Source organism: Lithobates pipiens, unplaced genomic scaffold (assembly GCF_037356315.1).
Source record: "Lithobates pipiens isolate NorthernLeopardFrog02 unplaced genomic scaffold, aLitPip1_a1.2 Scaffold_8, whole genome shotgun sequence".
Lineage (NCBI taxonomy): Eukaryota > Metazoa > Chordata > Amphibia > Anura > Ranidae > Lithobates > Lithobates pipiens.
The window spans coordinates 115,644,476-115,664,445 of NW_027507903.1; positions in this window are offsets into that span (position 1 = coordinate 115,644,476).

A 19,970-nucleotide genomic window follows, 5' to 3' on the forward strand; every position below is an offset into this window, starting at 1 on the left:
GTAACCTACTATACCAGACTAAGAGACCATTTAAAGGTTTCCTGATCCTTTACAGGTGTTTTGAGTTAAATAGCTAATTAGAATGTGACACCATGAGGTCTACAATATTGACCTTTTTTACAATAGTCTAATTTTGTGAGATACTGAATTTTGTGTTTTCACTAGTTGTAACTGTAAGCCATATTCATCAAAATGAAAAGAACGAAACGCTTCAAATATATCACTCTGTGTGTAATGAATCTATAAATTATATGAGTTTCACTTTTTGAATTGAATTACTGAAATAAATTAACTTTTTCATGATATGCACATTTTTAAAAACACCTGTACCTTCAAAAGAATATTTGTCTGAATTACTGGGTCAAGAACATATGGGAGGTTTCCATTGCTTGCTTATGTTGATCGTCTGGGTTCAGTACTTTTTTAAAGATCTGACCTTGAACTTGGGTTGCCAACTGTCAGTAAATTCATGGACAGTTTGTGAAATCTGTGATTTTTACACTCTGCTGTTTTGTGTGGACATCTTTGTTCTCCTTTTCCTGCCTTGAGCAATTGATCTCCAGTGCTTAAAGCGTCAAACACATGAGGTCAGTTTTTGATATTAATACACATGTATTTGTACTGATGAAACTGTTACATATTCTTTATAATTGTATAACATTATGTGCATAATAATTATTTTTGGATTTTTTTTATAGATTGTTCACATTTGTTTGGAAGATTTTTTTTTACATCAGTCCATGAAAGTCCATTAGGGCAGTGGCGGTCGACTGTATTTTTTTTATGGGGGGGGGGCGGCAGCAAATGGTGCCACCCCCCCAGTGGTCGGTTGGTTGGGGGGCAGGTCGGATGCCCTTTGCCCATCTATGGAGTACTTTCCTTGCTCCTCATCGGTGGTGATGGCTCTCCCTTCCCCTGCTCTCCATGGGCATTGGTGGCTTCCGTTTCCTCCCTCCTCCTTGGCGGCAAATTGGAACTCTTCTCTTTACGGCCAATCGGAAAACAGGTCTCAGACCTGCTTCTGATTGGCCGGATTGAGGTTCAGTGTTACAACAGCGAATATTCATTCACTGTTGTAACACCTGGTTGGGCTCATGGTGCAATGCTCTGCGCTCTGAGCCCACCCTATTTTGAAGCCTATTAGATCTAATCAGGTGCTTCAAAAATACCCCCGCTGCTGTAATTCAGGTGTTCGGCATCCTGAAAGGGGCCAGACGCCTGAATTTGGGGTGACTGTGGCAGCCATTCATTATTCATATAGGGGATGGCATGGAGAGAGGGGGCAGAGCCTGGGCACCCTGTAATGGACGGGCCACCACTGCATTACGGACATGCAGACTATATGTCCGTTATGGACATTCACGGACAGATGTAAGAATACTAGATTTTAAAAACTGTCCGTGAATTATCTGACAGTTGGTAACCCTGCCTTGACACATAGGCAGATCAGGAATGTCTAACTTCACTTCCACCACTGAGATTAAAGGCAAACAGGCAAACACACATTTTCATAAGGACATCAGTGATAACAGCATCTGTGTTTCTCCCAGTAGTGTTTTATTCTATACATTGTTCATGTTTCCCATAGCTGTCAGCTAATAGTGGTGATACATAATAATGGCATCTTTATATTCACCAATGAATGGGTAATATAGAGGCTGCAAAAATCTGCTGATTTTCTTGGAAGTTTTGGGCACATTTGGAAACAGTGTCGCTTTTTCCCTATCACTTGCTTTGATCCCTTTGGAATAATTTTAATTAGAGATAGCATGCTGAAACCTGACAAGGAAGAAGTGTAATTAGAAACTTGGCGGGGAAATGGGAGCTGTTTGGGTGCGGGGGAAGTTCTGCTGATAAATATGCATGTTTCTGTCATATAGCCTGCGCATTCAAAGCACCCACCAATTGTGCTGCTTTCATGGCTATCTTTGAAAATAATCTGCAGATCTTTTCATAGGGAATGTTAGTGAAAGAGATGACATCTGTGAGCAGGCAAAAGGAAAGAGCTTTGTCACTGTAATACAATTGTGTGGGAAGTACAGAAAAGTGTGTGTATATATATATATATATATATATATATATATATATATATATACATATACACACATACACTGTACTTACATTATATACACTGGAATGACAACAGCCTTGCCATCACTTTGGGTAGACAGCCTCATGCCTTTTTTTTTTTTTTAACAGATAGTGAGATTCCATACCATGGATCAGGTTTTAACCACTTCAGCTCTGAAAGGTTTTACCACCTTCATAACAAGGCAATTTTTTGCTAATTAGCATCGTGCTACTTTAACTGCCAATTGCACAGTCATGCAATTTATTATTTTTCACCCAAAAAGAGCTTTCTTTTTTGTGGTATTTGATCACCACTGGGTTTTTTTTTTTTTTCAATATAAATGAAAAAAAAAATATTGAACAAAAAAAACAATATTTTTTACTTTCTGCTATAAAACATATCCAATAAAACATAACATTCCTTCATAAATATTGGCCAAAATGTATTCTGCTACATGTCTTTGGTAAAAAAAAAAATCCCAATAAGTGTATTTTTATTTTTTTATACTACTATTGGTGATTACTAGTGACTTATTGTGGAATTGCAACAGTGTGGCGGGAAATCTGACACTAACTGATGCTGAAGTGGAACTAACTGCCACTGACATCACCAGTGACACTAATACAGTAGAAACAGTCATAATGATATTGTCGCATTGGTGAAAACACATGTCACAGGCCACTTACAGGTGGCCCTGAAGCATCTTTGGGGGGGGGGGGGTGGGTCTATCACACAATGACTCTATCCCTGGACAGACCAGCACAGGCTGAACCCAGACTTGGCGAACCACTGCATACTAGGTTGTACCCGTAAGCTGACTGAATTTGCCCTTATTGAGGTCTGGAGACATGCGAACCCCACAACTAGAGCATACACTTGCCACTCAAGTCATAAGACAATGTCCATGATAGACAACATACTTGTTTCCAGGGCCCTTCTGCCAAAGGTCACGGGCTCAGGATTTGCTCCCAGGATCCTATCGGACGGCGTCTTTGCGCACAGCCTCTCCCACCAGCCGTTGGCGACTAAACCCTCACTGGCTATCCCCTCTCTCAGACCATGACTCCATTGTCAGGGAGCTGCTCTTCTTTATGGAAGGAATACAGGGACCCCCTGCTCTTACCGCACACTGGGACAACTTTAAAAATCATGCCTGTAGGATATTGTCCTCCAGAATAAATAGGCTAAAACAAGAGTCTACCACTATACTTCAACTCACATCTGACAAACTGTGGGATTTAGAATAGGCCTATAGCTCCAGCCCAACCCTTGAAAACCTGGACACAGTGAAACTGCAGACCCGCCTAGTCACACAACTGCACACAGAGAAGGCTAAACAGTGTGTCTTTTTCTGCAGGCAGAAGCTGTATAAACAGGGAGAAGGGGCTGGGACTGTTAGCCTTTCTGGCTCACATGGACGATGAGCCACCAGTTGTGGTGTCACTCACTGACCCAGATGGGCGTAATATAACAGACACAGAACAGGTGGCAGCTCAATTTTATGGCAACCTATACAAGTCCCAGAGCATGTATACAGAAAGGGAGATTCGCTCGTATTTATCTTCCATACAGTTCCCCCGACTGAATCAAGAGCAAGTTGTGCTTCTCGATGCACCTATTACAGAACATGACATTGCGGAAGCAATCACACAGCTAGCCAAATCTATAGCTCCGGGGATGGATGGACTACCTCTGGAATTTTGTGTAACTTACTCAGATATCTTGATCCCCAAGCTGAAAGCCTTATACCAGTCTATTTTTGATTAGAACTCACTCCCAGAGTCTATGCAGGAAGCCCAAATCATAGTTCTCCCCAAACCAGGAAAAGAACTGCAATTCCCTGAATCCTACAGGCCTATTTCACTCCTGCAGGTAGATATCAAAATCTTAGCTAAAATCCTGGCCTCTAGGTTAACCACTGCTATCTTAACTTTAATTCATATGGACCAAATGGACTTTATGCCAGGGAAAAACACAGCAATGAACATTAGGTGACTATATATGAATATCCAAGCCCGACATGATAACTCCGGAATGAGGGTGGTGGTGGCATTGGATACCGCTAAGGCCTTTGATTCTGTAGAATGGCCATATTGCAGATGAGGCGCTTCATTTGCCCCAAAAAACGCGCTCTGTAGTGCAGTCGATTACGCCGGAGCTTTTGGCGCGATGGACTGGCCGGGCGGGAGCATAGACTTGAACTTTAAGCTAGGACAAGGGTTGGACTCGGCTGCCCAGTCGCCTGAGAGGATCCGGTAAGCAACTTACGGCGGTAGCATCTTCTCTAACCTAACCCCCAATGCTTATCAATGTTACACTCAATGAAACTCTCGGTGGTCGGCGGCAGCACCCCCCCGCTAATCAACTTTAGACACGAGTAAACACTCCAGTGGTCGGCGGCAGCAAACCCCCCCCCCCCCGCGCTAATCATGGTTACACGTTTGGTGCCCGGCGGCAGCAACTTTAAACTTTTTGGGGCTTATCAATTTTAAACTTGATGAAACTTTCAGTGGTCGTGGCAGCAAAAGACACCCCCCCCCCCCCCGTTATCAACTTTATTAAACACAATATAAAGAGGCAGATCAAAGAATTTCTGTCTCAATAAATCATTTCTCACTGATTTTACTGACAATTTATTATTGAGGGGCATATTTCTAAAGCAGAAAATTTAACTTTCCCCAAAAACATTCACTGGCACTCCCACCCCCTCCCCCTGCCATGTGCATAGTGTAGCTGACCTGATTGGGGGGGTTGCAGAATGCAGTTATGTGCAATTTACAGGTTGCAGAATGCAGATATGTGTGATTTACAGGTTGCAGAATGCAGATATGTGCGATTTACAGAATGCAGATATGTGCAATTTACAGGTTGCAGAATGCAGTTATGTGTGATTTACAGAATGCAGATATGTGTGCTTTACAGGTTGCAGAATGCAGATATGTGCGATTTACAGGTTTCAGAATGCAGATATGTATGATTTACAGGTTGCAGAATGCAGATATGTGCAAGTTACAGGTTGCTTTAGTACAGCCCTGTGTATAATGTGCAGCCTGATATATGATGTGCAGAGCCCTGTGTATAACGTGCAGCCTGGTATATGTTGTTCAGAGCCCTGTATATAATGTGCAGCCTGGTATATGATGTGCAGAGCCCTGTGTATAATGTGCAGCCTGGTATATGATGTGCAGAGTCCTGTGCATAATGTGCAGCCTGCGCTATATACCATGATTTGTGAAGCTGGGGCTGTATACTCTGTCCTGTAATGCTGAGGCTATATACTCTGTCCTGTGATGCTGAGGCTGTATACTCCTGATACTATGAGTGGAAGCAAGAGGAATACAGGGGACAGAGTGAGTGGATTATATAAGGGGTGTGGGTTATTAGAAGTGTGAGGGACCAAACATGGAGGGGCGCAAGACTTGCGCCCCCCAGCCTAAAACTTCACCAGCCGCCACTGTTAGAGAGAGGTATCCAACAAGGGTGTCCCATCTCTCCCTTACTATATGCGCTGGCTGCCGAACCACTGGTCATTGCCATCAGAGCACACCCTGATATTCAGGGTCTGCGGCGAGGCCCCACAGTCGACAAAATCGGAATGTATGCCAATGACATCATATCATACCTAGAAGACCAGGGACCATCACTTCAAGCTGCGCTAAGAATTATTGAACAAATGGGGGGATACTTGGGCCTGCGTATAAATTGGGACAAGTCCCAGATTCTTCCAATCAATGTGCTCCCTCCCCCCTTCACAATCCCCCGGCTACCACTCTCTAGGGTATCCAAGATTAAATACTTGGGTGTGGAGGTGACCAGGGACCAGGTGGACTACACACCCCTGAATGTATCTCCTTTGTTTGACTTACTAAAAAACAAAACGCAGACGTGGTCTAGATTGCCATTGGGAGTGATGGGGCGCGTAAATTTAAATGATCATACTGCCCAAGATTCTCTATCTGGTCTGGCATGCCCCCTTATACAACCCCTTAAAACTCTTTAAGCAGATAGAAGCTATTTTAAATTTGTTTGTCTGGGGGAATTGTAGACACAAACTAGCCTTGCAAAAAAAAAAAAAACACAGATATGGGGGGTGTATCCCTTCCGGATCTACAGGACTATTACCTAGCCTCACAACTATCCCACATGTACCACTTCCACAAGTCGGAAATGCAGCGCTACAGATCTTTGGTTTGTGACAAACTGGGACACCCAACATATACACCTATTCAGGCTATCCTATGCGGGGAAAAAAGCACCAGGTCCCAATGCACAGTACAACTCGGGCATGTTGATACATCACCAAAGGTTATGGGAAATAGCTCTTAAAAAGCAGAATGTGGAGAAATTCCATTTGCACATCACATTGTGGCTTACTAGTCATATGCCAGAACTGGAAACAATTCCAGACTTGATAGTAATATTGTATCTCCAACAGGTTCTGTCCACCTCCGGGCTTAAGCAGTTCCAGACCCTTAAAGAGGATTTTTCCCTCCCACACCAACTAGCGTTTAAATACCTGCAGTTCCGTCATGCACTTAGAACCCAGTTACTGGGCTTGGATGTAGGGATGGAACTCCCCCCCTGTGCTGAGTATAGTTTTGGGTGATGACCCCTCCAAGCTTATATCACACTTGTATTACACAATTAAACAATGAGGTGCAGCTGCTGTGTCACACAAGGCCAAGACAGTATGGGAACAGGATGTTGGACCCATAGATGACACTGACTGGAACGGGATTTTAGAGGGAACCAAGACAGTATCTCCCAAGCTGTCCGATAGACTGACACAATTCTATATAGTACACAAAGTCTACCTGACACCTATGAGATTGGCAAAGTTCCAGCACATGCCAGATCCGACATGTCGCTTGTGAAGGGCTGACCCAGGCTTGTTTTACCATCTCATATGGAGCAGCCCTCATGTTCAGACATATGGGGCACAGGTTGTCCGGTTCCTCCATGATAATATGGGATCCCCTGTGGTGCTGGACCCTAAGGCCCCATTCACACCTGAGCGGTTTGTAGCTTGAAGCCTGAAGCTACAAAACACTGGAGGGGAAAAAATCTATTATTCTCAATGGAGATGGTTCACATCTGCACTACAAATTGCCTGAAGCCGAATGTCTGAAGCTCAAGCAAGTTCTGGACCCTTTTTTGTCGCTCTAATCGGGCACATTTGGGCGTTTTTCTTTTTTTTTTACATTGGTGACCTTTTGCCCTGCACAAAATCGTGGCAAAACCGTGGTAAAATCTGCCTGAAAACGCTATGTTCAAGTGTGAATGGGGGCTAAGTTATGTATTTTGGGGCTACTGCTAGACGTAGAGATGGACAAGTATCACACTATATTCATTTTTGAAACATTATTTCTAGCACGTAAAGTGATAGCTCAGAGATGGATGCAAAACATGCCGCCCACACTACAGTTATGGAAAAAAGCAGTTAATGACACCCTGCCATTCAAGAAACTGATCTAGACACACAGGGGATCTAAACAAAAATATTCCAAGATCTGGGACAGATGGTTGGAGGAGGGAGAAACCTGTGTATAATTGGTTCATTCCCACTGCAATGTTCCCTTGCACCTATGGCATACATTGTATATAGTTTGGATTAAATTGCCAACTGATTCAATGCACCTACGAATATGTGTACATACACCCTGTAATATTTTTGCATATTTGATTTCGCTGTCATAATATGTAACTGACCTTCTACGTACCTATGTACTAGGTTCTATGTACCTGGCCTGTAAAATGTGCTTCATATCAATAAAGTTGGTTTTTCCAAGTTAAAAAAAAACAAAAATTAAACAGTCATAATACTATACATTGTCACTGTTACTAATGGCTAGGGATGAGCTTCGTGTTCGAGTCGAACATACGTTCGACTCGAACATTGGCTGTTCGTCCGTTCGGCGAAGTCCGAACATTTTGGTCCGTTCGCGACAAATTCTTGTGGTGCTCACGGCCCACAATGCACTGCGATGGCGCAGTGCATTGCTGGCTCATGATTGGCCAAGCATGCACTGTGACCCCGCATGCTTGGCCAATCGCAGCGCCAGCAGCGAGGAGAGCCATGATTGGCCACAGGCAGGATGCCTGTGGCCAACCATAGCTCAGGCTGTGTAGTGCACGCCCCACACTATATAAGGCCGCCAGCGCGGCGCCTTGTGTAGTGTGTTGGCGTCTGAAGCAGTGGGTGTTCTGTGTACCTTCAACACAGTACACACCGATCGGTTTCGGCCGATTTTCGATCTTGCTGTTGTGTAGTGGCAGAGGCGGCTCTAGGCTTTGTGAGGCCTTAGGCAAAAATTAGACATGAGGCCCCACTCACGCCCATAAAGGGAAGAATAATTAAAGCAATAAAAATGTAATACTACATTGCAATGTACAGTGTAAAATTAACTGATGGCAATCCATCCATGGCCAGTCCTCAAGGATTCCAGTATGGTATTGGATCATATCACACCGGCGAGCTCACCCAGACCATCCTTCCCTTTCCCAGGCTGTGCTCTGCTCTCAGCTGGGTGTGTCTTGTCAGCAGACCACCATTTGTGAGTGGCACAAAGATAACATTGACAGCTCAAGGTGGCAGCGCCATCCTTCTTCCCAATGCTGGGCTCTCTCCACCAGTGGCATAGCATGGGTTGTCAGCGCCTGGGGCAAGGCAAGTAATTTACGCCCCCCTAACCCATGGACTTTTAGCTCTGGTCTGGTCACATGATCCCCCGTGTCAGTCATTAGTGGCTGCAGGGGAGAGGAGAGAGCGCTTGGCAATGGATGGTAAAGCCTGGAGCGGTGACATTATGCAAATCTTTACCAGCCACTGTTGTAGAATGCTTGGGCCTGCCCTCTCCACCCTACTGGTAAAGGAGGCCATCCATCAAATTGATAAGCCAATAACAACCTTTGGAGCCTTACCACTTCCTCTGGCTAGTCTAGATCTGTATATGATAGGTTTTGGGGGCTCATGTCTCCTGAATTTTCCCCCAGGTAGGTAACAGGAATGCAACACCTATAGGGCCTTTTTTATGCCCTGAGATAGTTTGGACGGCTTAAAGGGCAAGTTCACCTTTTCCCAAAAAATTTAAAGCTGAACTACCTCTAAGTATCCTGCCCACCCCTCTGGATCTCACTGTTCATAGTGCCCATGAGACCCCAGGCTTCTGGTGTAGAGGGCAGTGGTCTTTACACAGTACATGACCCTGGAGGAGGAGGAGGAAGGAGGGGGGAGAGGACAGAGGAAGGGGTGTAGAGAGGATATGGGTAGGGAAAAGACGACAAAAGGAGGGGGAGAGAGAACATAGTGAGGGAATGGGGAGAAAGGACTGGGGGAGAGCGGGGGGCAGGGAAGGGAGGGAGAGAGGACAGAGAGGGAAGGGGGAGAGGAGAGAGAGAGAGAGAGAGAGAGAGGGGGGACAGGATAGAGAAAGGGGGGAGAAGAGAGCGGACAGAGGGAGGGCGAGAGGATAGAGAGAAGGTGGGGGAGGACAAAGGGGAAGGAAAGAGAGGGGGAGGGAGTGAGAAAGGGCAGAGAGAGAATGGGGGGGACAAAGAGAGGGAGGGAAGGGAGAGAGGAAGGAGGGGGTAGAGGAGAGTGTGGACAGATGGAGGGGAGGGTATAGATAGAGAGGAGGGGGGGAGAAGAGAGAGGAGGGGGGAGAGGAGAGCGGAGAGAGGGAGGGGGGAGATAAGAGAGGGAGGGGGAGAGGACAGGGGAAGGGAGGCAGAAAGGACAGAGGGGAAGAAAACGGGGAGGGAGGAGAGAAGACATAGGGGGAATGATAAAGAGAGGGAGGGGGAGAGAGAGGAGGGGGGAGGGAGGAGAGAAGAGAAAGTAAGGGGTGATGGAAATAATGGGGGGGAAGGGGGGATAGGAGGGTTAGAGGGCACAGGGAGGGGGGATAGAGGGGAGGGTAGGTAGAAGGAGAAGAGGGGGAGGGGCTGACGTGATAATTAGGATAGGTGGGCAGTGTTGTACTGTAGGATCGTAGACAGTGGAAGACTGTCTCTGCGCTCCTGGGTGCCGCCCTCCCTATCTATGTGCCCGGCCCCCTGATCCCCATACAGGGCACTGAAAGAATGGATTCCCATGATTAGAGCTGGAGGCTCTAATTGTTTTAAAAAAAAGGTGATGTTGGGGTGCAGAGCATTGCGCTCCAAGCCCAACCAGTTGTCCTCCCCGGGCAATCAGGAAGCAGGCCATGAGACCTGTCACTCGATTGGCCGAATGAAGATGAGATCCGATCGGCCGACAGGAGGAGGAGGGAGGAGACACTGGGGAACAGGGGGGAAGAGAAGCTCACTATATGGGGTAAGTGCGGGCCCTGACTGACTAACGGGGGCGGTGGGTGCCGCCCCTGAACTTGGGGGGGGGCCCACTGTGCCATTTGCGACCTGACAGGGGGCTGGCGGGGGTGGATTGTTTGCCAGCCCCCCCCAAAGAAAACACCAGCCACCACTGATTGCAGATAAAAATCAGGGTGTTCTGAGCTCCTCCTCCTGCCATCCAGACACATGTGCTCTCACCTACACTTCAAGTGGGACTTATATACCATGCTTTCACCCCCAGCCCCACAATAAGTGCTCCTCCTTCATAGACATGCTGGAGATTGTAGTCCCATAGTCCCGCCCAGCCTCCACCTCTATCACACACAGCCCTCTACTCACTGTGCGTGTACTTCTTCCAGGGCTCCCGAGTCCCGCTACCGCTGCCCGCAGGCCCTGCTGTCTGCATCAGCAGAATGATGTGATGTGTCGGGCAGAGAAGAAAGCTCTGCCTGACACGAGGCTTTGACCGACATGAGGCTGCAGGGGAGCAATTCAGGAACCATGGTGCCTTGTATCAGTGTCTGTCCAGCGCGGAAGGGTGGGGGGCGGATCTTTAAAGCTTTAATCTGCTGGACGGACACAGATGCAGGGCATGGTTCCTGTAATTATTCCCCGCTGCAGCGATTCCCCCTCAGTGCAGGCAGGCAGCTCTGCTAGTAGTGTCCCGACTCCCGCAGCCGGCTGTGGCATCAGACCCAGGGACAGCACGGGTCCACCAGCTGCCCAAGTTACGGCGGTGCTCCCCTTTCTTCAGTAGGCAAATTGTGCGGTCGCGAGGCCCCTGTAAACGCGAGGCCTTAAGCGATCGCCTAATTTGCCTAATTAAAGAGCCGCCTCTGTGTAGTGGTTATTGTCTGCGTGCCCTGACCGCAGTATACATCGCTATATTCACCTCACCTATATAGCTAGTGATCTATCCTTTATAATAGAGCTTGCAGTCAGTAGTGTTAGGAGCTAGTGCGTGCTGTCTGCGTGCTCTGTACCCAGTACATACCGCTATATCCACCTACATAGCTGTTCTCTATTTGAGCCCACTTGCCATCTGCAGGAGTTATTGGAAGTTGTGTGTGCTTCCAGCACAGCACAGTATACATCTGTATATACCCCTTTATCTCTGGTGTTTTATAATAAAGGCATCTGCAGGAGTTAGTGGGTGTTGTGTGCCTCTAGCACAATATACACTACCCAACTGCTTTTTTACCCAACTCCCTTCAGGCCATTACCATGTCTGGAAGGCCAGCAAGGAGGGGCAGACAGGCGCGAGCCGATAAAAGAGGGCAAGCAGGCTCTGTGTCTAGAGACAACAGTGCTGGTCGTGAACGCGGTGCATTGTCATCAGCACGTGGCCATGGGACACGCTTGTCCTTCTTTTCGGCAGCTGGACATGTTGAACCGCAACATGCCAACGACTTGGTAGAGTGGATGACCAAGCCCTCTTCATCCTCCTCATCCTCTCTCACCCAGTCTCAGGGTACTAGCAAAGCAGCTGCCAACGCATCGTCTTCCCTCCTCTCAATGTCATCATCAGTGACTCCTTCCCTAGACCCACCACGTCCTCCTGAGGAGTCTCCTGAACTCTTTGAGCACAGTGTTGGGTACATGCTCCAGGAGGATGCCCAGTGTTTTGTGGGCTCTGATGATGACACTCAGCTAGAGGAAGGCAGTAGCATGAGCGCAGAGAGAAGGGATGCTCAAGAAGGACAGCAATCTGGCAGTCATGTTCCACAAGCTGCAGCATACTGCCAGGTTTGCTACAGCGATGAAGAGGGAGGGGATGATGAGGGCACTGACTCCACCTGGGTGCCTGGAAGGAGAGAGGAGGAGGAGGAGGAGGAGGAGGCACATGTCCAACAAGGCAGGAGGCCAGCTTAGGGGCAGCACACCGACTGAATCACACCGCAGAGCTCCGCCTGTGCAGAGCGCGTTATTCTAAAAGTTCTTTGGTGTGGGCCTTTTTTGAGACGAGTGCATCAGATCGCACCGCTGCTATTTGCAACATATGTCTCAAGCGTATCTCACGTGGCCAAAACATCAGCCGCTTGGGCACCACATGCTTGACCAGACATATGTTGACCTGCCATGCAGCTCGTTGGCAAGCGTACCTCAAAGACCCACACCAAAGAACAAAGCGGACCTCTCCTTGCTCCTCATCAGCTGGCATCTCCAACCCCACTAGACCTTCAGTCCTCTCTGAAACCTGCTCTGAGAGGAATGAAGGTGTAGAATTAGGTGTGTCACAGCCAAGTGCTTCCGGGAAATCTGCTAGCGGTACACCCACGTCCGATTATAGCAGGCAAATGTCCCTGCCCCAGCTGCTGGACCGGCGAAAGAAGTTCACTCCCAGCCATCCACATGCCCAGCGGTTGAATGCTAGCTTGGCTAAATTGCTAGCACTTCAACTGCTGCCTTTTCAGTTGGTAGGCTCGGCCCCCTTCCGTGAGTTTGTACAATGTGCGGTTCCTCAGTGGCAGGTCCCCAAACGCCACTTTTTCTCACGGAAGGCGATTCCGGCTCTCTACCAGCATGTGGAAGGCAATGTCCTTGCCTCGCTGGACAGGGCGGTCAGCGGTAAGGTGCATATTACCGCTGACTCATGGTCCAGCAGGCATGGACAGGGACGTTACCTGTCTTTCACGGCCCATTGGGTCACTCTTCTGGCAGCTGGGAAGGATGCAGGACAAGGTGCAGTAGTGTTGGAGGTTGTTCCGCCACCACACCTCCAAAATGCTACTATTGGTTGTGACACACCTCTCTCCTCCACCCCCTCCTCTTCTTCTTCCTCCATGGCCTCTTCCAGTGCTCTGTCCTCAGAACCAGCGGTGCTCCATAGGCGTTCCAGGGGCTACGCAAGTACGCAGGCAAAACAATGCCATGCCGTGCTTGCGCTGTTTTGTTTGGGGGACAGGAGCCACACTGGGGCGGATGTTTTGTCAGCTCTGCAGGGGCAGGCCGAGAGGTGGTTGACGCCATGCCAGCTTAAGCCAGGAATGGTGGTTTGCGACAATGGCCCCCACCTCCTCTCCGCCCTCCGACAGGGACAACTGACCCATGTGCCCTGTGTAGCTCACATCCTTAACCTGGTGGTGCAGCGGTTCTTGGGCAGGTACCCCGGCTTACAGGATGTCCTGAAGCAGGCCAGGAAAGTCTGTGTGCATTTCCGCCGATCATTTAATGCCTGTGCTCGGCTGGCTGAGCTCCAAAAGGAGTTGAACCTGCCCAAGAACCGCCTTATATGTGACATGCCCACCAGATGGAACTCAACATTGGCCATGCTGCAGCGGCTGCACACGCAGCAGAGGGCCATCAATGAGTACCTGTGCGACTACGGCACCAGGACAGGGTCAGGGGAGCTCGGTTTTTTCTCACCACGCCAGTGGGGCATGATCAGAGATGCATGCACTGTCCTGTCACCGTTTGAGGAGGCCACAAGGATGGTGAGCAGTGACAGTGCATGCATCAGTGACACTGTACCTCTTGTCCACCTCTTGGAGCATACGCTGCGTGGAATAATGGACAGGGCACTTGAGGCAGAACAGAGGCAGGAAGAGGAGGACTTCCTTGCCTCTCAAGGCCCTCTTTATCCAGACAGTGTTCCTGCTGTGCCACCCATCACACAGGAAGAGGATGAGGAGGAGGAAGAGGAGGAGGAGGATGATTGTGTCAGCATGGAGGTGGAGGCTGGCACTCAGCATCAGCATCAGCAGCAGCAGCAGCAGTCTTGTAGGGATGATTTACAGTCCCAAGAAACACGTGGACTTGTACGTGGCTGGGAGGAGGTAGCTTCGGATCATGTTGTCCTTAGTGACCCAGAGGACTCTGGACCGAATGCCTCAGCTAACCTACGCTGCATGGCCTCCCTGATCCTGCAAAGCCTGCGGAAGGATCCTCGTATTCTTCAGATCAAGGAGAGGGACCATTAGTGGCTGGCCACTCTCCTTGATCCACGGTACAAGGGTAAGGTTGCCGACCTTATCTTGCCATCGCAGAGGGAGCAGAGGATGAGACATCTCCGGGAGGCCTTGCAGAAAGGTCTCTGCAACGCATTCCCAGAGACTGGGAGGTTACAAACTCCTGGTCCTGGACAACGTGTTGCTGAGGCATCGGTCAGAAGGAGCGGTAGAGAAGGTGGCCGTTTGACTGATGCTTTCAGACAATTTTTTAGTCCGCAGCCCCAAGGTATGATCGGTTCCAGCACCCATCGCCAGCGTCTGATTTACATGGTGCAGGAATACCTAGGGGCAAGGTTAGACTTGGACACCTTTCCCACCGAAAATCCTCTGGCTTACTGGGTCTTGAGGATGGATCACTGGCCAGAGCTTGCACAGTATGCAATTGAGCTACTGGCCTGTCCTGCATCCAGCGTTCTTTCGGAACGCACCTTCAGTGCTGCTGGTGGCTTTGTTACCTGTCCACCGAATCAGTTGATCGACTGACCTTCATCAAGATGAATCAGTCTTGGATCACCCACAGCTACCAAGCACCTGAAGCTGATGTAACAGAATAATTTTTTTTGAAATATCACATCCCTTCAAGACTGTCTATGCTGATGCTGAGTGACTGTCCTGTTATGTTGATTGTCTATCCTCTTCCTCCTCTGCTGATATGTTGTAAGAACATTTCTGGTTCTGGTTGATGCCATCAGCCCAATTTTTCTGCCCCTGTTTAACAGGGGCGTTTAATTACAATTTTTGATGCAATGCTTTGCAGCAGGGCTAATTCCTGCAATAAAACTAGAGTATATGGCAGAGGTTGCAGTGTGGTGGCACCAGCACCAGTGCCTAAGGCCCAATTTTTCTGCCGCTGTTTAACAGGGGCGTTTAATTACAATTTTTGATGCAATGCTTTGCAGCAGGGCTAATTCCTGCAATAAAACTAGAGTATATGGCAGAGGTTGCAGTGTGGTGGCACCAGCACCAGTGCCTAAGGCCCAATTTTTCTGCCCCTGTTTAACAGGGGCGTTTAATTACAATTTTTGATGCAATGCTTTGCAGCAGGGCTAATTCCTGCAATAAAACTAGAGTATATGGCAGAGGTTGCAGTGTGGTGGCACCAGCACCAGTGCCTAAGGCCCAATTTTTCTGCCCCTGTTTAATAGGGGCATTTAATAACAATTTTTGATGCAATGCTTTGCAGCAGGGCTAATTCCTGCAATAAAACTAGAGTATATGGCAGAGGTTGCAGTGTGGTGGCACCAGCACCAGTGCCTAAGGCCCATTTTTTCTGCCCCTGTTTAACAGGGGCGTTTAAGTACAATTTTTGATGCAATGCTTTGCAGCAGGGCTAATTCCTGCAATAAAACTAGAGTATATGGAAGAGGTTGCAGTGTGGTGGCACCAGCAGCAGTGCCTAAGGCCAAATTTTTTTGCCCCTGTTTAACAGGGACATGTAATTACAATTCTTGATATAATATTTCACAGGAGGGCCCCTTCCTGTGCCCACCCAGAGTAGCGGTGAGGATTTATAGTGTTGTGGCACCATCACCACAACCACCAAAGGTCAATTTTTCTACCACTGTTCAACAATGGCATGTAATTACAATTCTTGATATAATCGTTCACAGCAGGGCGCTCCAGCGCCCACCAAGAGTCACTTTGAGGGCTTACAATGTTGTGGCAAAACCAACACCTTGTTCCGCCATTTCTGCAGAGCATATAGGGCAGGCCCCTACTTTCAAACATCCAATTTACAAACATCTCCTACTTGCAAACGGAAGGAGACAACAGCAAGTGAGATGAAAAAAGATGGACGACAAAACAAATTATACAGGGGCGATAACCCTTCCCTATGTTTTCCAAAAAGCTTAGAAATAGTTTTTTTGACTGGAGCTACACTTTAAAAATGTACCAGTTGAAAATTACAAACAGATTTAACTTAACACAACAAACCTACACAGTCCCTGTCTTATTTGCACCGCCTGTATACTGCTGTTCTGAGTATATAGGGCCTGGGGGCCACACACATTTCCTTTTTTTAATATGGGTACAGGGTTCCCCTTAATATGCGTACAAGACCCAAATAGGCTGGTAATGGGCACCCATGCCATTTTTCTCAATGATTTTCAACCATATTGCAGGAACCAGATATAACATTAAAACCGCAAGCAGTTTTAAATGGTGTTATTTCCGTTTAATGTCATTTTGTGCAGGGACTGTTCTAAACACGGGAAACACGTGGCACTTCACAGGCATACTACAGACACCCCCCAGGCACCATATTTAAAGGAATATTTCACTTTTTTCTTTCACTTTAATCGTCATTAAAATCAGTGCTCCCGCCAAAACGGCCATTTTTAAAAACATTTTAGGCATTGACCCATGTCCCCTGGGGCAGGAGCCAGGTCCCCAAACCCTTTTTAGGACAGTATCTTGCATACTAGCCGTTAAAATTAGCACTTTTCATTTCGAACGTTCGAGTTCCATAGACTTCAATGGGGTTCTAAAGTTCGTTCGAATTTGGGGTCCGTTCGAAAGTTCTGGTGCGAACCGAACCGGGGGGTGTTCGGCTCATCCCTACTAATGGCACTATCTGAGAAGGGGTTGACATCTAAGGCAGTCGAGGGGTTAAATGTGTACCTAACAATGTGCAGTGTGTGTATTATGTGCTGATTTTTACTAAATATCTCTTTGTTTCTTATCCCTTTACAGGGAAAGGAAACAGAGATTGTTCCCTCTGTACTGAGCCCTGTGTTGATTGTCAGCACAGGACACATCAGCAGGTCCCAGCCATGTATAAAAAGGTAGTGCTAAAAACACAAATTCTCGCCGACCCCTATGGCACACTGCTCTGCGCTCCTGGGTGTTTAATTACAATATTAACTTAATGTGTCATCTTTCAAACAGCTGCTGCTTTAAAAGACAAGAATATATCATAAATACATAAAGCATGAAACACAAAACTAAAAAGTCCACTTTTTATGTATAGCAGCGCATGCACACTTTTTTTCAGAATATGCGTAAGAGTTCAGTTCGGTGTTCAGAAGATAGGGTGCTTTATTCAGTCGACCTGCATTTGTGATTGAAACCCAGCTTCCACCATACAAATCACCACTTGTGGTACCAAGGCCGACCCCCTATGGGAATGCACTCACCAAACATATGAAACCAATAAGCCTTCAGAATGCCATTGCAGCTCTCTCCTTTTACCACCAGTTATCTCCTTTGTGGGAAACGGCTTTCACATATAGGAAACAAAAATGCCCAGACATAGCATAATACTGTATGACAATATTTATTATGTAAAAGCAAAATCCATATATGCGTACCAAGTAAAAAACTGTTATAAGCGTTTAAAATACTGTGCCTTATTCCGCTGTGTTGAATCCGTCCGAGGAGACCGACCGTTTATAACGTGCACTTAAAAGTGTGTGCTTCCGTATTTCCTCGGATCGTTGGAACGCAGGGATTGAGACGCACGTGTCACTTCCGGTATAGTTACGCTCTGACGCGTTTCGTCATTTCCGACTTCATCTGAGGGCGTAGCTATAGATACCGGAAGTGTTCTTTTATTACCATCTCCAACCAATTAAAATTCAATGCAGCATGATCTACGGGGCACTACACCAATCGTCAGCCACCCTTAGGATTTAGCTATACCTCAGGTAGCCACGAACGGTGCTGACCCATCGCAGAATGCAATAATCAGTAGACTCATCTGCATCGTGCTTAGAATAATATGCATAAGGTACAATGTTATTATAAAAATACACACTGCATAAAACATCAAATCACAAAACGATCGTTGATCCAAAAAAATAATAATAATTGAGAACTATTAATAAAGGTACAATAAGTTACCGTATACAGTTATCCATGTACCATTGTATAATATATTAATCCCCATACAGATACAATCCGGTCGGTTAATATAATAGATCATCTTCTGTGGGAGCCGAATACCGTTTCCCAATCACTATTAAAGTTCTCAACTGATTGTTACGCAAATGTATTCTTCTGTATAAAACTTAAGGACAAACATGAATCTAATCAGGTAGATCGATATTCCCGCAGTACCATACACGTCCGATCCGCACGAACGGATCCGATTTCTTTTCTTTTCACTAATATTATTTCTTTATTTCAAAAGAAAATTTATGACCCTTGTTACTGATGATTGATCATCTAGAAGCTTAAGGATCCAGTGTATGTTGCGAGAATATACATACACAAAATTATATATGTTATAATTATATATGTTTTTATATATATTTTTCTAAAAAATCTGTATTTATGTTTAAAAGATATATACCTCCCAGAAAAGATATCCCTTAAAAAATATATCCCTTCAAAAAGGATATTTCTAAAAAAGGATATTTCTAAAAAAGGATATCCCTAAAAAGGACATTCCCCCAAAAAGATATTTTTTTAAAAAGATATTTTTAAAAAATTTATTTTTAAAAATATACGAATAACTATGTCAGAAATCTGTATAAATTTAAGCTTGACCAAAAATAATAGTAATAATAATAATAATGAGTTATAAATTATATATATCTAAAAATTATAAAAAGATGTATACACTAAAAAAGTATCTATTTAAAAGTTATATATATATGTGTATATGTATAAAAATTCACTACTCACATACACATATAATATGTGAACAACAGGCACCTACCGTGCATGAAGTAATTAAAAAAACGGGCACCAACCGTGCATGGAGTAATTAAAAAACATGGTCTTTGTAGTTTGTTGGTGCTAAGCTGAAATGGGAAAAAATGCAACTTTAAGTATCACTTATAAAACAATTAATATCAAGTTCTATGTTTAAGCCTTTGGGACTGAGAGTATCTGTGGAATATATCCAATGAGTTTCACGTTTGGATAATTCACGTACTAAATTCATACCCCTCCAGTGTGGTTTAACATGTTCAATCCCCCAAAATAGAAGGCCGGTAGCGTCCCTATTATGTTTCAGTTTAAAATGTAATGAGACATTATGGTCCTTATAACCGATTTTTATATTGTATATATGTTCTGCTATTCTGACTCTTAGTTTCCTTTTGGTTCTGCCGATGTATAATAAACCACATGGGCACATTAATGCATATACAACATGCGTACTATTACAAGTAATGAACTGCTTAATCGGGAAACTACGATTATTGGACGGTGAGCTAAAATTGTCCAGGGATCTAATTGGTTTTGCTACCTCACGACACGCCTTACATTTACGGCAAGCGAAAAAGCCGTTTCTGTCCCAAAAAGTGGGAGGAGGTTTTGGAGGGTCAATGACTTTTTTTACAATTTTGTCGCCAAAGTTTGGAGCTTTTCTGTATAAAAACTGGGGTTGTTCGGGTAGTACGGAATGCATCTTTTTATCCAATAACAGAACATGCCAATGTCGTTTGAAAATGGTTTCAACTTCTCTATACTGTGAGTGAAAGTTGGAAATAAAACCCCATTCTTTGTCAAATTTCCCCTTTGTAATACTATCACCATCTGTACATGATTCTTCTTTTCTTTTATCAGCCAAACAAAGTTCCCTGGGCATATTACCGACTTCCTGAATCACTTTCTGTAATTCCTGATAGTCGTACCCCTTTACGGAAAACCTTTCAGCTAAGACATTG